This window comes from Malaclemys terrapin, chromosome 12, assembly GCF_027887155.1.
Source record: "Malaclemys terrapin pileata isolate rMalTer1 chromosome 12, rMalTer1.hap1, whole genome shotgun sequence".
NCBI lineage: Eukaryota > Metazoa > Chordata > Testudines > Emydidae > Malaclemys > Malaclemys terrapin.
In genome coordinates this window covers 15,823,205-15,829,204 of record NC_071516.1, presented here as the reverse complement: position 1 = coordinate 15,829,204, position 6,000 = coordinate 15,823,205, and positions in this window count along the sequence as shown.

Below are 6,000 nucleotides of genomic sequence, written 5' to 3'. Positions count from 1 at the left end.
GCTTTACCTCTAGTGGAAGCATTCACCTGTATTTTTGGGTATATTAAGAGTATTGAGAGAGGACATAGGTCAAACCCAAGACCTTATTGTAAATCTAAGGAAAGTACCTTTCCTATCACTTAAGATGTGTTTTGACTCTAAATTTTTCTAGATGTGCATGTACAAACCTCTAGAAAAAAATTACCTTGAAAGTAGTGCTCATATAATTTTATCCATTTAATAAATATGCAAGTGTTCTGGACAACGTCCTTTTCGGATCCTCCCAGGTTCACTCAGCCGTCTCTGTTACTGATGTGTCAATACCGATACTGTGTAGACTATTTCACTGCCTGCTGGAAAAGTTAGGATCTCATGTGACATAATGAGTCCTCTTCATAAGTTAGCTGGGAAGGATTTGATTTTGATACTAAACACTGGTAATAATCAATTCTCCCTCCAAAAGAGGCACCAAAAAAAAAAATGTATGGAGAGTGAAATTAAAACCCTATGATTAGAGATGGGCTCAGGCTGTTGCAATGTAGTCAGCAGTCTCTTCAATGATTGCTTATCCCAGGCTAGGTTTTTGCTGACACAATAAACACAAACTGTGTTGAGTCAGTGTGGGTGCTGGAGAATCTGTGAGAACCACAGCATTTGTCTGCATCCAGCTACCTCAATATTAATGTATATCCCATTTATATTTGTTAGTACTGAGTCTTGTCCCTTCTCTGCCCTGATGGAGTTTTCAGCCACACCATTGGATGCAGATCTAAATGAGTTCCTAGTGTGAAGGGATTTCTATCTAGTGTTTTAAATTCAGGCTTATGTCTCCGTATATTGCACTCTTTTCTATCCAGCAACCAATAGGATATCACACAGTATGATTGTCCTGAAAAATAATTTTGTTTCTGAATTTGTTAGGAATTTTGACTTCTTCATCACATTTTGAACAAATAAGTCATGTGAGGTGCAGCTTATAAAATTTCCTACTAGTGCAAAAATGTAAGTAAATAATAATGGAAAAAATATACAACTGTAATAAATAGTTATCTGTCAAAAATTAATACAAAATCAAAGTTGACTCCTTTCAGAGTTACTCATAAGACATCATTAGGGTCTTGTCTTACTGGGTACACTCAGAAAAGTTAACCTGAATGAACTAAAGGTGTGAATTTAAAGTGGATAGTTAAACTGCATTAAACTCCTACATGGAAAATCTCATTCAGAATTAAAATCACTTTAATTCAGTTTAATTTAATTTTTGATTTAAGGTGATGTTATAATTCTGAATGAGAGTGGCCACACAAGGGTTCAGTGAAGTTTAAGTAATCTGCTTTTACACTGTTTGAGGGCAGACACTGTGGGCAATCACGAAGAGTTTGTTGGAGAATTTCTGCAAGACTTCTAAAAGGTTCCTAATCTGCTCTGTATATTCAGCAGTATATTCTACGGGGATAGAGCGTTTCTGTAGGCACCCCTCCGAGCAAGGGGTGATGCATAACCTGTTTCTGTTGGCATAGCTGAATCATACTTCCTCCACTGCTTCCTCCTTACTTGGCGAGGGAAGGGACCTGATAGTAACTTGCTGCTGATCTATAGCAGAATCAAATTACAATGCCCCTCGCAAGGGCTCATCTGAGTAGACGGGGTTGTAGCGCCAAGACTCTGCCCACCTGCAGTAAGCAAGTAAACAAGAACACAGCACTTGCTGTCTCCTATGCACCTGGGCCCAAAGTTTGGCTAATCTGTACATAGATTTGAGGATTTTTTATTTCCCCTTACTTCCTTGCATATGTTTGTTGTCCGAGATGCAGTAGAATGTACTGCTACCACAGCATATGATTAGTTTTTTGTTCTTGATGCAGTCATCTCAGTTGTGCTCCAGTTATATATTGAGGGCCTTTAAAAAAAAATTGGGGAGTGATTGAAGCTGTTAATCAGACACATGGACCAGGAAAGGCCATCAAAAGGCCAACAGGCAGTAAGTTAGCATGGCAGTGGTAGAGAATGAGCCTTAACATAAGAAAAAGTTAAAAACTTTAGTAGGAGATTAGAGAACTGATTTCGCTCCTTTCTTTTGTACCCAAGAGACTTTTGTGGTGTTAAGATAGGAAAGTATCAGTGGTGAATAATCAGTGCCCTTAGGTGGACTTGGAGTTCCAGTCTGAGAAAGAGCCAGCCTAGTCTATCTCTCCATCCAGTTTGCCAGGCACAATGATAGCAGATAATCCAGTTTGTTCCTCAGCGGGTCAACAAGGACTAGTCTGTTTGGGTTGCTAGTACCCTCATCAATAGCTGTCCTGAGCAAGTTGCCTTAAAGGCTGAGCCGTCTCAATCTGGCTCTCCGAAGCAGCAGCACTAAATGATGCTAACCTTTGCGTGCATGGCTAGCATTGACATTGTTAGACAGTGCAAAGACAGAAATGAAAGTCACAACTGTGTGTGTGTGTGTGTGTGTGTGTGTGTGTGTGTGTGTGTGTGTGTGTGTTACAGATTTCAGAATGACTTCCAATTTTTGACATAGTGTTTTTGTGTTTTAGGCATGCTGTCTGCTGTAGCGGATGGGGTAAACTAATTTGTTTTCATCATATGACCACAAAACTAGAATGGGGCTTAGTTAGCAGCAGCAGACAGAGCTGTAGGTGGGTGGTTGGGGAAGAGAACAGATGGAACTAAGACCCATCACTGCAATCAGCCAAAATACAATCTCTTTGGCAGTATTATATTAATTCACTGCACAGCAGCTGGGGGTTGCTGGGTAACTTTGCCCCTAAGCTCAGATGAACCTAATAACAGCCTTGCCAGGAAGGATACTTGAATAAGCTGTCATTCCCTCTGTTCTAGTTGTCTCATAAACCTGCTTTTAATAAGCATTTCAGTACATTTGCCTGGTACTAAAGTATGGTTCATGGGACTGTAATTCCCAGATTCACTACTAGTGTCTTTCCCAAAGATAGATAACACATTTGCTCCCATCCTCTGGAGTACTGGGGAGACTGGATATTTTTGATAGTAACTCAGGCCTTGTCTACACAAGAAAGTTTACAGCAGTTAAATTGATTTTAAAATCCATTTAGTTAAACCAGTGCAAGCCCCCCCGTGCCGACATTCTTATTTCGGTTTAAGAGCCGTTTATTTCAGCTAACCTTAAACTGATTCCTAATTGACTTAAACTAAACTGAAACAAGCCTGGTTTATATTGAAATAAGAGTGGTTTAACTAAATCAGTTTAAACTCACACCTTTAGTTAAACCAGTTCAACTTTCTCATGTAGACATGGCCTCAGTCAGTTAATTCTTACATTCCTTTATTATCCTTGCATGTATGCTATCCGGAACTGGTAATGTAGTGTGCTTTAATATGTCAGTCTGTTCATACACCTTGGACACTTTGAGCACCTCCTCTGGTCTTCTTGCTTCCTTTTTTATTTAAGGGCATGATGTCTTCTGTGACACTGTTATGGTATAGCCTCAACGCTGATTGTATGTATTTTAATTTCCTTACTTTAGACATTATGGTCTCTTTGACCAGTTTCCTTTTCCTTTTTATTTCATAGTGTGTGAATACTAGGTTTTTGGTATGGTATCTCTCCTGATTATGATGATTATATTACAATAACTATAACTATACTTGGTCACTATTGCTTCTTGAACCAACTCTCATGAGTAGGGCCCTACCAAATTCACGGCCATGAAAAACGCATCACAGACCATGATATCTGGTCTACCCCTGTGAAATCTGGTCTTTTGTGAGCTTTTACCCTATACTATACAGATTTCACAGGGGAGACCAACGTTTCTCAAATTGGGGGGTCCTGACCCAAAAGGGAGTTGCAGGGGGGGTCACAAGGTTATTTTAGAGTGGTCATGGTATTGCCACTCTTACTTCTGCACTGCCTTCAGAGCTGGGTGGCCGGAGAACAGCGGCTGTTGACCAGGCACTCAGCTCTGAAGGCAGTGCCCGCCAGCAGCAGCGCAGAAGTAAGGGTGGCAATACCATACCATGCCACGCTTACTTTTGCACTGCTGCCTTCAGAGGTGGGCGACGGGAGAGTGGTGGCTGCTTACTGAGGGACCAGCTCTAGAGGCAGCAGTGCAGAAGTAAGGGTGGCAATATCATACTGTGCCATCCTTACTGCTGCTGGCGGTGGCTCTGCCTTCAGAGCTAGGGTCCCGGCCAGCAACCGCCACTCTCCTGCTGCCCAGCTCTGAAGGCAGCGCCGCCGCCAGCAGCAGCGCAGAAGTAAGGTTAGCAGTACCGCAACCCCCCTACAATAACCTTGCAACCCCCCCACCCCACACACACAACTTCTTTTCAGGTCAGGACCCCTACAATTACAATAGCATGAAATTTCAGATTTAAATAGCTGAAATAATGAAATTTACAATTTTTAACATCCTATGTCGGTGAAATTGACCAAAATGGACCCTTAATTTGGTAGGGCCCTACTCATGCATTATTTAGCACAAAATCCAGAGCAGCCTTTTTACTCTTGTATTCTCTAGCACCAGCTGTTTCCAGAAGTCATAAAAAAATTGCCTCTCTAAATCATTCTTGACCAGAAACTGGAGGACAGCTGAAGTCACTAACTACTATTTTCTTATTAGATTTAATTGCCTCTTTGGTCCCTGTCAACACTGTGTCTCAGTATCCTTTCCCTTATCAGGAGGCAAGTAGTAGACTTGTATTTTTATTACTTGAGATTTGTATCCATACAGATTCTACTGCCTGGGTCCTCTGCACTCACCATCTGTATCTCTTTAGGTTCTATGGAACCTTGTAGGTTCAGGACTACTTCCTCAACTAGTTGTTGTGCCTTCATATCTTGGTAAATATCAACATTTGTCGTTCCACCATGTTTCAGTAAAGCCTATTATTAAAAAGAATAGGAGTATTTGTGGCACCTTAGAGACTAAGATCCTCTGCCACAGCCTGATATTCCAGTTCACCTATTTTACTGTTTTGACTTCTTGTGGGATAGACCCTCAGTTGGTATAAATCACTGTAGCTCCAGTGATGTTAATGGAGATAGGCCAGCTGAGGATCTGGCCCTAATAGTTTTTATTTTATGCCATGTGCCTTCACTCCTTTGCCTGACAATTTTATTTTTGTGATCTTCAGCTCCTTTTCAGCTGTAATTTCTGTCCTACACTTTGCTGGATAAGGAGTTGCTTTTTGTAGTGCTGTCACCCTAACAGATGTGTCTGTGCAATTTGAGTGTAGCTCAGCACCTGCTAGCTTTTCCCTGGGCTTCCAAGCCGCCCCCCTGCCCAATGTCCCCTTCCTCCCCCCCAAAAAAACAAAAACAAAAAACCCTCAGCAATTTTCTGTGCCAGAAGTCTTAACAGTTATGGCGGAGGCCATAGGCTTTCCCTTTTTTAAAAAGTTCCTTGGTTGCTAATAAATGTAATGCCATTCTCTTTTCATCCATGCATTGGGACCTAGAAGCTAGCCTCTCTTGCCCCCATCTTCATGCTATCAAAGCTGTCTTGGGGACCAGGATAACTAATTGGATTTACGATGTATTTTGCTGCACATTTACCAGGGGCCTTAATGGCAAACAGTTTAAACTTTGTACAGTGAATGCAATGCTGCTGAAAGGGCATTTATTACAGAACAAGGCATTTATCATGATGTATTTATAAAAAGAGCCTGGTATGAGACTGAAAAAGGGCTTCTTAAATGCAGTAAATTAAATTTGTTGTCAAAATCTTGTAGATCACTTATTTACACAGTGAAGCATGAGAGCTTGCAAGTTATCATACTAGACCCAGATGTTCATTAGAAACATGAATCTTCCTTCCTTACTACCTTGCTACTTCCTTATTTTGCTACCAAAAGAAATGTAGTTAAAAATATAATGTTGCAGGGGCATAAATGATCGGATTTAAACCTACAAAAGCCAGGACATTCACAGTTAAGAAAATTTGGGGCACTGTTGTAGGGTTCTGTTTTGGGCCCAAGAAATGAATTAAAGCCAGAGCATCAGCTCAGGTGCTCAAGTTTTCAGCCTTAACTGTG